Genomic DNA, 18080 nt, shown 5'->3' with positions numbered 1-18080 from the left:
CCATATTTCTCAGCAGCCAAAACTTGGGCCCCCTCACTACTCCCACTCTCTAGGTGGAGCAGTGACTCCCAAATGTAGGTTTGCATCAGCATGCAGAGGGAGCTTGATAAGAATTCAGGTTTTTGGATCACCCTTCTGTTTTATTCTTCCTTTTTTGTTATTACTCAACCCATTAATTTTTAAAGAGAGTGGAAGGGGGGAATGGGGAGGGACAGGGAAGGAGGAATGGGGGGAGAAGGTGACAGAGAGAAGCGTTGATGTGGGAGAGACCCATCAATTGGTTGCCTTTCCCTTAGGCCCCAACCGGGGCTAGGAATTGAACCTGATACCCTGGGTCGTTGCTCTAACTATTGGGCAACGTGGGCCAAAGATTCTGTTTTATTTGGTCTGCTGAGGAACATGGATTCTGCACATTTTAACAAACACTCAAGTTTCTCAGATGCATACTTTGAGAAACTCTGCCTCAGGCAAGGGTATCACTACTTGGGCAATGCTGCTTTCATGGTCCCCATGGCTGGGACCTAGAGAATTGGCTCCTTTTGTTTTGTTCTGGTTTCTCACCTCTTTAACATGATACCTCCCCCTCCTTGGATTGTGCCTTAGGCAATGATAGGGGCTTTCTTAGTTGTATTTGTGAATGTTCCGGATACTGGGTGAATGGAGATTTGAAGGCATATCCTTTTATTTCATCGGGGTACATTATCTTTTCATTCTAAGCTACTATTTTAGATTAATGATGTTGTTTGGTACCTGGGTATTGGAAATAGTATAGAACTGTTTTGTAACACTGGTTGCAGGGAGAAATGACTAAAAAAAAGCTTCCTTTAGGGTCAGCCTGACTGGTTTGATTAACTTAATAAACATTAATGGAGTGCTTCCTCTGTGGCAGCTAGGAATTTTACTGCATGGTTGCTAGGCAAAAATATGGGGTAAAACAGTCTCTGTGTTGCTGGACCTTAGGAACTGGGAGACCTCACAGTGGACTGGATTTTAGGAACTGGGAGACCTCACAGTGGATCAGGGAGTGACTTAGAGGTAAGTAAGGGATAAGGGAGTTGGAAGTGTTTCTTATAAGACATGATACAATCAACTCTCATTATTTGTGGATTCTATATTTGAGTATTTACCTATTACTCAGATTTATCTGTAACACCCAGATCAGGCCTCACAGCACTTTTGTGGTTATTTGGTACATGAGCGAGTGGCAAAAAATCAAGTCTCTTTGATGAGCATGTTCCCAGCTGCAGTCACCAGGTGATGATCCGCCTTCTTGTTTCACTTCCCATACTGTAAACAAGTATCTTTCCATGGTCTGTTTCCTACCATGTTTTTCATATTTTTGTGCTTTTCGGTGGTGATTTCACAGTTTCCAATAGTCTCCCAAATTAGTGTTGAACTGCTACCTAGTGTTTTTAAGCAAGAAGGCTGTGATGTGCATATGAAGAAAATATGTGTTAGATAAGTTTTGTTCAGACATGGATTATAGTGCTGTGGGCTGTGAGTTCAATGTTTATGAATCAACAATTTATATTCAATAAGGTCTCTTTAAACAAAAACACAAAATAAAGTTACGTATTGACTGGTTAATGAAAAAAAAAATAATATTGTGACCCTAGGTTTGTAAGAACGCTGCCCTGTACATCCCTAGGAACAACAGTGAAATATTTACTAATTCAGTGTTTGTGGAGACTTTATAGAATGTAACTACCACAAATAATGAGTATCTGCTGTATATGGATTGCCTTAACATCTATGCAATAGCGTACTAGGCAGCTGTGTTATAGATTTGTCAAAGACTTTCATTTTTGTCTGAGACAAATGAGTGATGTTTTTCTGAAGTAAATATGACTAATCTCCATCCATACAGCAACTGCAGTTGTAGATTAAGTTAATTGCTTACTAAAGGAATAAAGTAAATTAAAATAAAGCTGTCCCTTTTAAAGACATAATTGTCCAAGAGATTTAAGGGTCATTTGATACATTTTCAAGAACCAATATGAGTGTCTGGACTGATTTCTCAGCTCACTATCATGTAATTTCATTAATCTTGCCCAGGCTTTTACACTGATTTAAGAAAGAATTTTCACCTACAGTCCACAGAATGCTCCTTACCAAGAAGGAGAAGGCCCTTTGAGTTAACTACCCTTCACCCATTTAGGTTGTATATTCTCTAAAATTCAGAAAAAAATTATATTTGATTTAGTTTCTAAGTGAAAAGAGTAAGTCATGTATACACTGACAGAAAATTATGGGAAGGCTTTACACCTAGATTGATACGTTTTGAGCTATTTCTTCTTCATCAAAATTTTCATCTTTTCTGTATTTGAGGATCAGATACTAGTCTTTGGCAGAGCATGCATCATATTAAGGAGACCTTGCTTAGGAGGTCCAACAAATACACAGTTTGCACTTTGTTTTGTACCCAAGCTTCAGCAGACTTTTTCTGGATGGTCGATCGGGAGGTAGGGAATTGGTCCCTGATGATGTCCAGATGCACACTGTTGATTCCATGATTGGGAAGGAGTTAGAATGCCTCTAAAATAAAAATAACATTTAAAAGGGTAGTCTTTAAAGTTTCCAGCCAATTAGATTCTTTTGGGATAATAAAACATCTCGATGAGCCTTGGCTGGTGTGGCTCAGTTGATTCGGAATCGTCCTGTGCCTGCCTGGGTTGCAGGCTCATGCCCAGTAGGGGTTATGCAGGAGGCAGCCCATCTATGTTTCTCTGTCATCACTGTTTTTTTTTCTCCCTCCCTCCCTCTCCATTTCTGTCTCTAAAAATCAATAAACTGTTCTTTAAAAAAAAGCCCACATCTCTATGAAAATGAAAAGTAATTTGAAGTCTGTATGTGAATTACTTGAATCAGCAACTCTTACCAACATGTAACCTAGTTGCTCCTGAACTGTCAGGTTGGGAGTAGAAAAGAGAATGGAAAACTAGTGCAGAGGACTGGTGCAGTGGCGTGGAGACCTTCTGACCATTGTAACCCTCTGATTAGAGAAGCAGCTCTGGAGAGAAGAGGGTGGCAGCTCCGAGAGGGGAGGGTCAGGCCATCAAGGGCAGCGTTTGGAGACGTTGCTATTGCAGGGCCAAACCACGCTACAGTCCAGCCTCTGCAGGTGAGCTTGATTCCTCCAGTTTCCCCAGTTTATTCTGCACCCCCTCCTGTGCTCAAGAGGGTGCCCGGGGAACGAAAAGAAAAAGAGCAGGTTAGGTCTTTGGATCTTCCGTCCACTGTATGCAAAATTTCAACTTTATGTTTTAAAAATGACAATCACACATATGCTGCCTGTGGTAGGCTGAGTAATAGCCCTCCAAGTTGTTCACATTCTATTTCCCACTATGCCATGTATTCCTTAGATGGCAACAGGGACTTGGCAGGTGTGATTAAGTTATGGATTTTGAGATGGGAGATAGAGGAGCTTGGATTGTGCAGGTGGGCCCAATCACGTAATCACAAGGGTCCTTGAGATGGGAGGCTTCTACCACAGAAGAAGAGAAGATGTGATGCTAGAAGCAGTCATTAAAGTAACGTGCTTTCAAAACAGAGGAAGGGACTCTAAGCCAAGGAACACAGTAGCTGCAAAAGGCCATAGATTCTCCCCTCAGAGCCTTAATAAACCAGACCTGCTGACACCTGGACTTCAACGCAGAGAAACCCACTTCAGGCTTCTACCTCCAGAACTGTAAAGGGAAAGATGTGTGGTGCTGTAAGCCACTAAATTTGTGCTAGTTACAGCAGCCATAGGAACTAATACACTACCCAAAGGGCGGTTTTATGACACTGTTATATTATTTCCTTTTAGAAAAGTAAGATCATATATTGTGGAAATATGCCTTTTGTGCAAATGGTTCCTCACATTTTATCTTTTCTTTATCAGGAAACTAAACAAATTTATTTAAGCATTTTGAGATGAATAGCTGGGAGGGATCATAAAATTATGGCATTCAAGGGCATCTAGGGAAAATTTAATCTGTTTCCTTTTTAAAAAATTTTTAAAACTGATTTGAGAGCGAGAGGAAGGAAGAGAGAGAGAGAGAGAGAGAGAGAGAGAGAGAGAGAGAGAAGAGAGAAAGAGAAACATTGATATGTGAGAGAAGCATCAGTCGCACCCAGGCTGGGATTGAACCCAAAACCTGGGTATGTGCCATGACCAGAAATGTACCTGTAACCTTTTGGTGTACAGGATGACACTCCAATCTACTGAGCCACATGGGCCATCGCTAGTCTAACTGTTTTCCAGATGAGTTAATCTGGACTAAAATCTAATGGGTTGGAAGATGAAGCAAGGGACTCGCTGTCCCTGTGTCTGGCCATATGTAATGGTCACATTTTGCCCTGACTTTGTTACAGATAGGGAGGGGGTATGATAAAACAGGCTCCAGTTGGAATAAAGTTATTTTTTAAAAATTATTCCAAATGTAAAGCTATCACTAAAGAACTGCACTGTACACTCTGATGTTTTAATCCTTCATTAAGAAATGAAAGGAGTTTTCTCCAAACCTCACCTATTCAATCTTGAAATCCAGTCCTTGCTCATTGAATGCAAAGTCTGGAGAGGAAATAAAATGCCATAAATTACCTTGATTAAAAGTTTTTCTTTTGTTGTGTTGTTTGGAGGCTAGTCCAGTGAGAACAAGAATGCATAAGACATCAAATGTGCCAAAATGACTATAATACTAAAAAATCTGAGCCTAATTATAGCCATTCTTTGCCTTGCAGACTGCTCAGATAAATAAAGGTTCTTGAGTAATATTTAGGACTACAGATATAGGGAAGCTTTTAAAGTGTTTTTTCCCCCCACTTAGATGGGAGATAGTAATCCTGATACAGCTACATATTTGTAAAATAATGTAGAAATGCTAACCTAAAGTTCCCTGGTTTTGAAGGGGAGGAAGGAGGTGTAGCAATGCTAGATAGTTGCTTCTGGTAGCTTCTGTAATCCTGGCAACAATCTAGGAGCTAAATATTATTTTGTTTTATTTGTCAAGAAATCAAGTTAATTCAGTGAGATAAAGCGATTAGAAAAGTTACAGTGAGCAATTTGAAAAGAATTCAGGTCTCAAGACCCCAGATTGAGAGACTGGGCTGTTAAAATTTCTTCTAAACTGGTGCTCTTCCTCACATTTGAGGGCCTGTGCACAGTATAAAGTGCAGGGCCAAGTGTAGTGTCATACCTTCCTGAGTCAGGTTTTTCTGTATGTCTTCATTGATTTATTTATAGATCTGTCATTTACTTATTTATCATCATATATATTACTTTTAATTTTATCATTGACAGTATTACAGATGTCTCCCATTTTCTCCCTTTTTGCCCCCCTCCACCCAACCCCTACCCCATCCCAGGCCTTCAGTAGGTCCAGAGGTGTGGATATATGGAACAGAATAATATATTTCAGTGGGGGGAGTCTGGGGAGAAGGGGACAGGAAGAGCTTAACCAAAGAACATCTATGCATATTTATTTATTATTTAAAATTTTTTTCTTTATTATATATTTTTGCCATCACCATTTATCCCACCTATACCCTCTTTCAGCTTCACCCATTTCCTGTAATCACCACCCTGTTGTCCATGTCCATGAGTTTTCTATTTTTCTTATTTATTGCTCAATCCCTCCCCTCTTCACCCCACCAGAGCTGTCTGCCTGCTCTCTATCTATGAGTCTGTCTTTATTTTGCTTGTTATTCCTTTTGTTCAATAGAGTCCACAAAAGAGTGAAACCACATGGTACTTGTCTTTCTCTGACTGGCTTATATCACTTAGTATAATGCTCCCCTGGTCCATTCATGCTGTCACAAAGGGTAAAATATTTTTCCTTTTTATGGCCAAGTAGTATTCCATGGTGTAAATATACCATAGCTTTTTTATCCACTCATCTACTGATGGGCTGCTTCCAGATGTTAGCTGTTGTGTAAAAATAAAAAAATCATTGCTTATTTGTTTATATTAAACTTTTCTATATTTATAATTAGTTCTGAAAGTAACAAGATGCTCATTGTAAACAAGGTTAAAAGTATGCATATTCTTCCACCACTTTTACCAGATTCATACAATGTAGAACTATCATTTTAAAGAAAAGCATTGCCTATTTAAGATTTGACTGAACAAAGAAAAATGAATTGTAGTTTATGTACCTATTATCCACATGTAAATCATTGCCCATAAAACACTGAATAGACTTTGTTCTCTTCAGTAGTTAAAATATTTCCCTGCATTTTGGTTTATCCTCAGCCTCGTCAGGGATACCTCAAGTTCAAATGTAGTCACTCATGAATCAATGAGATTTTGATGTCTTACCAGTTCTCTCCACTGTACATCAGGCATGTGTAACTCTACTAACCTGAACATTTGTCCCCTGGGAATGGCTAGTATCTAAGTATTAGAATCCCTGAGGAAGAAGCTCCTTGGGCTTTTGATACAACGTCTCATGATGACATTAGGACTCCTCCACATATAAGAGGAGCCGCTGCCCTTGGGACCGGTGCGCCCGCCAAAGCCTGTTGAAATAAGCAGTAACCCACTTACTGTGCAATACCCAACTTTCCAAGTGTATCATGGCTTGTGGCTCTAGATTTTGGTTTTTAGGCAACCCCTTAGCAATTGCCCTCAGCCTTCTATGAGTTTCCAATTTTTACTCCCTACCCCCTGTTTAGTCTCTTTCTAGAACAACAGGAACAAGACCATCCTTGTTTCCACATTCCTAATGCTGACTCAGTTTCCCATCTTATCACAGATGGATCACTTCTGCAGAAGGCTGACCATGGTCTACTAATGATCATAGCACATCACTTCTGCCTATCTTAAAAAATAGAGCCATAGAGGTCAACTCTGCAGTAGGCAAAGTATTTTGATTGGATATTTTCCATTTACCTTCCCAAACCTACTGCTCCCTCTGCTCTGCAACCCTGGAGGATTCATGCATTGATGGGCCCTCTCCCTTCTGGCAATGGGAGACACTGGTGGGAGGTGAGAGGGCTGCAGGAGAGTGAGGTAGGTCTGCTTTTTCTACCAGCTACCCCCTCTGAGTTGCTTGTGGTTAATTGAGTTTGTCTGCTTCCAAAGGCCACAGTTCTGCTGAGTTCTGGGAACTGTTCATCCCTTTGTCCCTTCAGGCCTAGTAGTGGTCATGGCTCCTTGGGTGCCTGCTGTTGCCTGACGTTCCCTATACCCTGCCTACACTCTGTCAACAGTCTCAGTCTTACCTTTCCCTCAGTGCCTCTGTGGGAGTGAGCCATCTGTTTCTGCCAGGACCAGAGTCTCTGGCTTTCTTTTCCCAAGTCTCTCCTCTCCCCATTTTCCCATGAATGGCTCCTCTTTCCCCTTTATGTGTTAGTACTCTCATCACCATGCCTCTTTCCCCAGGTCCCATGGTTTGAGCAAATGTCTATCATTAGATAATTCCTACCTAGTAGGAAATTACCTCAGAAAGCAGTGTCAGAACCAGAAGGCATTTGAGAAATTGTGTGCTCTAATGGGTTTTCATTCAGAAGTGAAGAAAATAGGGCCAGAGAAGATAGGTGTATTATTTGAGGTCCCCTGGATACTACTTAGAGGCTGGTCTACTGTTCTTTCCCCTGTACAATATAGAGACTGGAGATAAATGTCCCAAATAGCAGACATCATCAAAAATGAAGATCAGTATATGCCACCTTCTGAACTTGAAACCAGTAAGATCCAATATCAGAGAGATGGAATCATTCCTCTGCAGAAATAAAATGCATTCTACGAGGAGATACTGGTTTTGAAAATGTATTCCTGACAAGTCAATATGTTTCACAGTCTTCAAGGAGAAGACCTGGAGAGATTCCCAAGAAATGAAGATGTGCTTTCATCCAGTGGATTTTACATGCATAAAGGAATGCATCATCACAGAAGGAAAAGAGAAATGTGTAAGGCTTTATACATGCATCTCTGGTATTGACTACCTCAACTGTCATCCCAATTGACTGACTCAAATGTTCTGATTCAATTTACAACATATCCCTTTAATGAATTTAACGTATCCCTGGTAAATTCAACAAACACTGGCCATCTACTATGAGCTCCTCACTGTACTAGAGATTGGCCATGTAAAGATGACCTAGATGTAGATTTGCCCGTGAGTAGACTACAATGGGGAAAGAGACACAAACCAGATTTCAATGTAGACTATTTTAGTTCTCCCTGCCACCTTCTCCCTGCCTCTTCTTTTTTCAAAACACCCAGCTTCTAGGAAATGCCTGGAAAATCACCTCTTATGGTCTTTGTTTTCACTCTCCTTTGATGGTACCAGCTGCTCTGTGACAAGCAGACTAGGATGTTCTGGACCTCTTGACTGGTTCACGAGAAAGTGTCCAGGGCCAAGTGTGAGATTCAGTTTCTGGGTGAGACTGAGCCATAAGGGAGGAGATAAGTTACCACCCTGGGCTGGCACATAGTATTTGCTCAGCAAAGTAATCCATTTAATGAGTGTCTACTAAGTGCTAGGGATAAGTAGGTACACAACTCAGGGGTCAGTGAGAGTAAGTCCTTACCTTCCTGGAGTCTATATCCTGAGAAATATCTTGAAAGAGTGTTTCCTGGAGAGAGTGGTGGGTCTGAGAGGAGAGAGAAGCAGTAAACCAAAAGCTCAAACCTGGAGCAGAAGTAGAAGCAGTGGGAGTGCAGAATATTTAATGTGGTCTGGGGTGGAGGGAGGAGTGAGGAGTGAGGGGACTGGAGAAGACTTTATAGAGGTTCGAGTCTATGGCCATCCTCAGGGTTACTTTTCCCCGAGGTTTGTGCATTTCTGCGGGTTTCAGGACAGACCTTTAGACTATCAGGATCCCCCTGGATACTTCTTTGTTATGGTTATAGCAGCAGGACTCATTGAAACTGACCTTTGAAAATAACTGCTCTTAATTCAGAGGAGTATTTGATTCTGTGGTAGTTGTCAAGAAGGCTAATTTCATTTACCGTCTTTACTGCTGTGCTGCCTCCCAACCAAGCTGACCAAAGGCCTGCATGTTCCAGAACAGCTCATTGACTCTGCACCTCTTAGCTCCCTGTGCCATTGGTTTAGGGGTCTCTGTGTCCTGTTTGGGTTCACAGAGCAGAGTTACCAATGCTCTTTACCCTCCTTGACCTGGGCTCTGCTGAGCTCACTCACCTCATCTCTTTAGTCCTGGCCTTTCCCCTTATGCAGTGGCAGTACAAACCATGTCCATGCCACTTCACATAGCTCTCCTCGAGTTCCCACACTTCTCATTCCTGGAACTGCCTCTTCTGCCTCCTTCCCTCCTCCCCAGTTCCCTCATCTCCCTGCTTCTAAGATTCAATCCAGGCACCACCACTTCCCAGAAGCCTTCTTTGCTTCCCCAGCTGGACTGAGGGCCCTCATCTCAGGCTCTCATTCTAAGCCACACAAACCTTTATCATAGCACTCATCACCATGTATGTAAATTACCCACTATGATAAGTTTTGTATTTAAATTTACTGTTTATTCTCTCACTGGGCTCGTTCAGGCTTGGGTCTATGTCACTTTGGAGCCTCAGCAACAAATTACAGTGTCTGTCACATACTAAGTAGACACTCATCTTGGAAGAAGTAATTCTGATTTGTAAGAAACAGGTTATATGTTGGGGTTTTCCTGACACAGAGTTTGTCAAGTTTTTACTTTGCTTTCCTCTGTCCCAAGCTCTTGTGTGCCCTGAGAAATGGGGGCTATAGGGATGGTTCCCATGCCATATCTTGTCCTTGCCTAGGAGAAGGATGGCGCAGTTGTGGGAAATAGGTTTGCCTGGTGTGGCAGCCTCAGAGAAAGAGAGAAGAGAAGTGAATTACCTTCTGTCTAAACAATCATTGCAGAGGTAGGGGATTGCAGGTGTCAGAGCTCTTGGCAGAAACCGGTGGTTGTTAGGTTATAAAATCACAGAGACTGTTAGGTAGTAATGCCTCAGGAAAAGCAATTGGCTGCTTTCTTTGTGGGCATGCATTGTGGAGAACCTGTGGGCATCCTGTGATTACACGAGGACCATGGCTTCAGCTGCATACAGATTCTGAGGACACAGCAATTTCCTTTCACTGAGATGGAAGCATTCTCCTCCCCATGTTCAGATGGTGGTGGGCATTATGGCCTCTCTGTAGGGACTTGTTTATTGTGAAATCTAATTTTATTTTAAATACATTTCTATTTATCAATTATAGTTGACATACAATATTATATTAGTTTAGGGATACAACATTTATATACCTTACAAAGTGATCACCCGATAAGTCTAATACTCATCTGACACCATACATAGTTATTACAATATTATTGACTATATTCCCTATGTTGTACTTAACATCCCCGTGACTGGTTTTAAATCTGGCAATTTGTACATCTTAATCCTTCCCCTTTTTTTACCCAACCCCCCTCCCATCTTCAACCATCAAAATATTCTTTGTCTCTATGAGTTTGTTTCTGTTTGGCTTGTTCATTTATTTTGTTTTTTACATTCCACATATACGTGAAATTATGTTGTATTTGTCTTTGCCTGTCTTATTTTACTTAGCTTAATATCCTCTAGGTCCATCCATATTGTTGCAGATGGCAAGATTTTATTCTTTTTTTATGGCTGAGATGTATTCCATTATATATATGTATATATAAATATAAATATATATTTATATTTATATATACATATATATAATGGAATACATCCATTATATATATGTATATGTATATTTATATATACATATATATAATGGTAGGATATGTATATTTATATATACATATATATAATGGTAGGATATATATATATATATCCTACCTAATAATAGACAAATATGCAAATTGACCGTACCTTCGCTATGCCCGCGATTGGCCAGGAGGCACGGGGGGCGGGACTCGGGGTGGCCGGGGTGGCCGATTGGGCCGGCAGGATGCTGAGCTCGCGTCGCCAGCGGCAGCTCGAGCTCAGCGTCTGTGCCATGGCTGTGCTGCGGCACAGAAGGGGCCTCTGGGGCAGCGAGCTCACGTCCCACCAGGGACCATCAAAAGCGGGGGAGTTGGGTGCCTGTCCGCTCAGGCACCAGGCCTTTCAGAAGGCTTCGCCGTGCCGGAGGCTTCTGAAAGGCCTGGTGCACCAGCGGACAGGCACCCAGCTCCCCCGTGATCGAAAGCGAAAGCGTGTAGGGGACCCTACAGGTGCATGATTCAATCATGCACTAGGCCTCTAGTATGTGTATATATATATATATATATATATATATATATATATATATAATGTCTTCTTTATATATAATATATAATATATATAATATATATAATATATATAATATATATAATATATAATATATGTCATATATAATATATATAACATATATATTTGTGTGTGTATATATATGTGTGTGTGTATATATATATATAATGTCTTCTTTATGCATCTGTCCATCGATGGACATTTAGGTTGCCTCCGTATCTTGGCCATTGTAAATAATGCTGCAGCGAACATAGGGATGCATATGAGATGGGACTTGTTGGCAAAGAAAGGCAGCTGTGGATGTTTAGGTGCTTAGATTATGGTGAGAAGTTTTATTTAGAAAGCAGTTGCTGATATAACTAGTTGATATTTCTAGAGTCGGAATAAAAGTTATTTCAGAAGGCGGTGGATTATAGATTGGGAAGGAGCATGAAGGAAACTTCTGAGGTGCTGGACAGGTTCTCCAGACCTGCATGGTGGTGCATGGCTGTCTATATATGTAAAAGTACCGCCGAGCCACACACCGAAGGCTAGTGCACTGCATGCCACCTTACTGTATGAATGTCATCCTTCAGTAAACTTAAAAAAGAAAATAAATCACTTGCAAAAGTTTATATGCTATCATTGAAAAAATAGGGAGGCAGGAGGCTGATTCTGACATTTCAAGATAGTGGCCTGTGACTAAAAGGCTGCCTGCAAACTTACATAGTCGATAGACTCACAAAAGGTCCCTGCGTGTGGGCTGTCTCCCAAAACCAAGAGAGAGGGCAGCTCAAGTCAAAGAAGCTTGAGAAAGGGTGAAGCTTCTAAATCTTGTGAAGAAAGGAATCACGGGTCTGTTCCAAGGAAACTAAGGAAACTGAAAGCGTGTGCCCTTTGACCAACATTCCCCTTGGAACATTATTTTTGTGTGTGTGTCTGTCTCTATAAGCCACAAATGAAAGAAACCCAAAGAATGAAACTGGTTATTTTAGTTCTTTTATTTCATGTCTTATTTCCCATGTCCTTATTTTATGCCTTATTTTTCTGGAGTGAGCACTTAGAGCTTTTGTAATTAGGATACGTATTATTAAAGTGTATAACAAATGTAATTGATTGCTGGAAGAAAATGAACTTGTAAAGGAGGAACTCTTAGCTGGTTTTTATATCAAATATGGAAACCACAGAGAGGAAGAAGTCGGTGGAGAGTTGCCCCCAAATGGCTTTGAATAATTATTTACTCAATTCTTTAACTCAACAAAACACTGAGCATTCTTCTTGACCAGGGGGAAATTCCTTCTGCTACTTTTAGTAAATGTTCATTGGTCATCACCTCTGTGAACTCCTAAGGTTGAAAGTTAATCAACTACAAAGTGGGGTACATTTTCAAGTTGGAGACACTCATGTGTATAATTCTAGAGAACCAAATGTGCCCAAAAAACTTTGATAGGTGTTGGATTCGTTATTTTTTAAAAAATATATTTTTATTGATTTCAGAGAGGAAGGGAGAGGGAAAGACAGGTAGAAACATCAATGATGAGAGAGAATCATTGATCGGATGCATCTTGCACCCCCACACTGGGGATCGAGCCCACAACCCGGGCATGTGCCCTTGACCGGAATTGAACCCGGGACCCTTCAGTCTGCAGGCAGACGCTCTATCCACCGAGCCAAATTGGCTAGGGCTGGATTCATTATTTATGATTCCACTGGATGTAGCATGAAGCTGGAACATTCACCCAAAGGTCCCTGAATCTTCAGGGAAGACGTGGGTTATGGGGAATTTGGTGGAGAGAGCTGACTTCACTGCCATGTCTCCCTTAGACAGGGTTGATTTAGCTGAAAAAGGCAGAGGCTAGAAGTCTCCTTTGTTTTTTTAGTTTTTTATAAGTATTTTTTTGATTTCAGAGAGGAAGGGAGAGAGAGATAGAAACATCAATAATGAGAGAGAATTATTGATCAGCTACCTCCTGTAGGATCCACACTGGGGACCAAGCCCACAACCCAGGGATGCACCCTGAAATGAACTGAACTGTGACTTCCTGGTTCATAGGTCAATGCTCAAACATTGAGCCACACCCGCTAGGCTAGAAGTCTCCTTTGTTATTTTTCACTCACTTTCCCTGGCCTGCACATTTGTGTTCTGTGACTCAACTGGGTAAAGGCTCCATAACATTCTATCAGTAATAAATCTTCCTGCTTAATTTTATAGTCTCTTGGTGGATAGGGAATAATCTAAATTCTGTGTCTGTCTTGAAGTCATCCACAAGCCTGTCATAAATTGTTCTGTCACATGCACATTTAAAAAATAAACTTTTATTACAGAAAATTTCAACTAAACACGAAACGTAGGGAGAATGACATAATGAACCCCATGTAACCATCATCTAGCTTCAAGAATTATTAACATCTTGCCAATCTTCTTTCATCTACCTTGCCCATTTTTTATTTTTTTAGGAGAATCTGAAAGCGAATCCTTTATTGTGTCTGAACATCCCACACACTTCTTGATAAAAGCAGCGCACCCTTCATGGCTACCTCTCAGACTTCCTTGAGGGCTGCCTGTGAAAAGTGTTTTTTATTTTACAGCAGAATTTTTCCTCGAGGCAATAAGTTGCTATGCCAAGAACAATTAATTTACTCATTCATAAGGGAGAGAAGCAGTCTGTGCTGTGTGCCCGTGAGCTGTGGAGCCCTTACCTGGCTTTTGCTTGCAGTTTATTTTAATTTGTTTGCCCTCACACAGCATTACAAGCCAGTCACATTTTGACATCCTTGAATGAACTGAGGGGCCCTTGTCACAGAATTAGGGGACCAAGAGACAGCTTACTTTGCACAAAGGCTGTACTTGCAGCCTTGTGATCTAGGTACAAAGTCTGTGATCCCTAGGATCAATGACTATGCCAGAGGTGCCTTTTTAGTTATTATTTTGCCCTTTCTCTAAAGCAATCACTAGCCAGTTTGTAAACCTGCCTTTCTGGATGTTGAGTGTGAAGGTAAGTCAGAAAGAACTGAGGTTTGGAGCACACCTGATTGCTATCTCAACCATATTGTTTAACTTCACCTTAGTCTAGAAAATGGTTGTTGTTTTTTTATTGTGCTAAAATAGACATAACATAAAATTTACCATCTTAATCATTTTTAAGTGTACAGTTCAGTGGTGTTAAGTATATTCACATAGTTGTGCAAGTAATCCACAAAACTTTTCATTTTATGAACTGAAACTCTGTACCCATCTATAATAATAAAAGCATAATATGATAATTAGACAAAGCTGTGGGAGGTGGGGGGCGGTGGCCGAGGCAGAGGCAGCCGCAGCAGTGGCGGGGTTGGAGGATGGCGGGGGCCCAAGGCCCTTGGACAAATTTCGTGCATCGGGCCTCTAGTTAAACTATAACCCCCTATTCTACCTACCCTGCCCCAGCCCCTGGCAGCCATCATTCTACTTTCTGTCTCTAAGAACTTGACTACTCTAGGTGCCTCATATAAATAGAATAATACAGTATTTGTCTTTTGTGATGGGCTTATTTCACTTAGCATAGTGTCCTCAGGGTTCATCCATGTTGTAGCATGTATCAGAATTAACCTTTTTTTCCCCCCAGGAGGATAGTAAATAATTTATTGATTACATAGGATAATGGATGACACACAAGCTTCATATCCATCTATAATTTTATATGGTACCATAATTCAATTTAGATATATTGCATAGGATGTGCCAATAATCATTAATAACCAAATAAACTCCATGACTATGCTTGGGTGACCCTTTGAATGGTGAACTCGAGGTCACAACACAGTAACTGTCAATTCAACTACACCGAAGTTTCTGAAGACAATGGCTTCTGCGCCCAAGCAGGTTGTAAGTAAATTTCAAATGGAACCTGGCATCACCCTGAAGGAATTCTAGCTTCACACTGTTGGGGTAATTTACCAAGATGGCTTCAGAGCAAACTAACTTTACACAGCACATTAAAAAAAAAAAGACATTTATTCAGTGTCATGATCAGACTATTATATTTAGCAATCAACAGCACGGGTGCAAAAAAAAAATAATAATCTACATTAAAACCCTTTGTTGGAATGCTTTAACTTTCCACAGAACAGAAACTAAAATAACCTGTTATATAATTAGTCACAAATACAGTCCTCAAGTTCTTTTTTGCCTATTCACATGAGTATTATCTAATACATGTCTTCTTTGTAGCAGCTAGGCCCTGCCACCACCGTGCTTGGCTGAGTTCACAAATCTGTTGTAACCTGTATCTTCCCTGTCACTTCTCTGGCTCTCCTCTCCTGCTAAGCTTTGTTTCCTGGCAGTAATTAAAACCTTCTGCCACTGCCATACCTACTGCTGCTGCTGGAACCGCCACAGCCACCTTGGTTTCACGGTTTGGCAAAGTATAGGCTTCCACCACCATAGGGGCCAGAGCTTCTGCTGCCAAAGTTTCCTCCTTTCAGGGGCCCCAAATCTGAAGATTGATTGTTGTAATTGCCAAAATCATTGTAGCTGCCACCTCCTCCAAAATTGCTTTCATCATTACCAAATCCTTTATAACCATCCCCACTGCCACCATATCCACCACCACCACCACAGCTGCCACCAAAGCCACCCTGACCACTGACGTTTCCTCCACGACCAAAGTTGTCATTCCACCAAAACCACCTCCGAAGTTTCCAGAGCCACTTCGACCTCTTTGGCTGGACGAAGCACTAGCCATCTCTTGCTTAGATAGGGCTTTCCTTACTTCACAGATGTGGCCACTCACAGTATGGTATTTCTGAATGACAATCTTGTCTACAGAGTCATGGTCATCAAAGATTACAAAAGCAAAGCCTCTCTTTTTGCCACTGCCTCGTTAACATGGTTTCAATCACTTCTATTTTCCCATACTGTTCAAAATAATCTCTTAGGTGATGTTCTTCAGTGTCTTCTTTAATACCACCAACAAAAATCTTTTTCACAGTTACTGGTAAGTGGGCACCAGGTCTTTGGGAATGTTCTCTTGAGACAGCCCTCTCTGGTTCCACAACTCTTCCGTCCACCTTGGGTGGCCTTGCATTCATGGCTGCATCCACCTCCTCCACAGTGGCATAGGTGACAAACCCAAAGCCTCTGGAGCGCTTGGTGTTTGGATCTCTCATCCCCACACAGTCCATGAACGTTCCCCATTGCCAAAATGGATCCTCAGACTCTCATGGGTTGTTTCAAAGCTCGAACCTCCGATAAGAGCTTCCGCAGCTGCTCTGCTCTTTGGGAGAGTCAGACCTAGACATGATGACTGCTACAGGGGAAATTCCAACGATGCTCACTCCGCGGCGTTCACCGCCAGAATTACCTTCCTTTTTAAGGTTGAATAATATTCACTGTGTGTTTACAGTACCATATTTTTTTTTATTCATTCATCTGTTGATGGACAGTTAAGTTGCTTTTATATTTTGACTGTTGTGAATAATGCTGCTATGAACATGGGTGTGGATAAAATGTTCTTTTAGGTGAATACAGTTTTTCCAGTTCTGGTTTTTGTTGCTTCCTCATATTTTTGGTGTTCACCATTGGTTGAGTACTCTACTTTCCTGAGGTTATTATGGGATCTATAATACCTCATCATCATTTCTGTCAATTCCTGGGCAGTTTCTCTCCCTGACCTGTTGCATGGCTTACCATTAATACGCCCAGCATTTGGCACAGTGCTTGGGACAAAGTATAGATATTTGATAAACAAGTGAATGAGTGAATGAATCAATGAATGCAGTAAACTTACTAGTAAATTGAAAAGAAACAAAAAGTTGTTTTTCTCATAAAGTGGTTGGGATTGCAGGCCTGTCTAGATATGTCCCAGAAATCTTCTCTTTCAAACATCTGACGCATGCTCCGATGTAAATGAACTCCATTTGACTAGTCTTATCTGCCTTTTTAGTTGAAATGCACAAGCACAACCCATTCCTCTTTTACTGCCTTTCTTTCCATGGGGGCTCAAATATATTCACTATATGTGGGTAAATCTGTAAATGAACGCATGTGTGGGAGAATGATTTCATGAATGAGCCAATAAAAGAATATAGTCTTTGGTGGGTGGTATATTTCTTGGAGACCTTTACTGAGTTAGGAGCGAGGAAGGGAAGGAAGTGGGAATGGGCCATTATTCATTCTCTCATTCCACAAATATCCACATCTCTGAGCTCTGGGGGTCCAACAGTAAGCAGAACAGGCATGGGTCCTGCTCTCAGGACCTTACCTTTTAGGGAGTGAAACAGACATAAACAGACGATTTCCAGTTGTTTTTCACACCTTGAAGAGGATGAAGAAGCTGTGGTAGAGAATAATAGGGGCCAACATCGGAGCGGGTGGTCAGGGAGGACATGGTGAGGAAGTGAAACTTTCAGGGTGAGAAGGAGCCCAGTCAGGAGAAGGGGGAGACTGTCCTAGGAAAGGAAACACCTGCACAGAGGAGAGCATTTTCATGGAATGAATACAAGGCAAATGGGATGAGAGGTCAAGAGGAGAGTGTAGAAGGATGAGGCCAGAGCAGCCATGAGATAGGCCACGGTATGGAATTTGGATTTTTGTTAAGAGCAGTGAGAATCCATTGACATACCCTATTTTTTCATGGAGGTAACATTGGTTAATAACATAACTTTCAGCTGTACAACATTAAAATTTGATATCTGTATGCTCTATTGAGTTCTTACCACCAAAAGTCTAGTTTCCACCTGTTACCATATATTTGACCCCTGTTACCCATTTTACTATCACCACCTTCTCTCTTCCCCCTCTGGAACCACCATTCTGTTGTCTGTATCTATGAGTTTGTTTTTGTTTTGTTTTCTTAATTTGTTACTTTTTGTTTTATAGTGAACATATGAGTGAAATCGTGCAGTTTTTGTCCTT

The 18080-nt window shown here is 41.1% G+C and overlaps 1 protein-coding gene and 1 pseudogene across 3 annotated transcripts in view; one reads left to right on the top strand and one right to left on the bottom strand.

Moving 5' to 3' along the window:
• The window catches only part of FRAS1 (Fraser extracellular matrix complex subunit 1), a 439997-nt gene that overhangs the window by 122828 nt on the left and 299089 nt on the right, over positions 1-18080 (top strand). The window lies entirely within an intron of this gene.
• On the bottom strand, positions 15379-16465 carry LOC307102484 (heterogeneous nuclear ribonucleoprotein A1-like; annotated as a pseudogene). Its single transcript has one exon. The product of its transcript is annotated as a heterogeneous nuclear ribonucleoprotein A1-like (transcript).

Source organism: Cnephaeus nilssonii, assembly GCF_951640355.1.
Source record: "Cnephaeus nilssonii genome assembly, chromosome: 1".
In the NCBI taxonomy this organism is placed as follows: domain Eukaryota; kingdom Metazoa; phylum Chordata; class Mammalia; order Chiroptera; family Vespertilionidae; genus Cnephaeus; species Cnephaeus nilssonii.
This window is presented reverse-complemented; position numbering and strand designations above follow the sequence as displayed.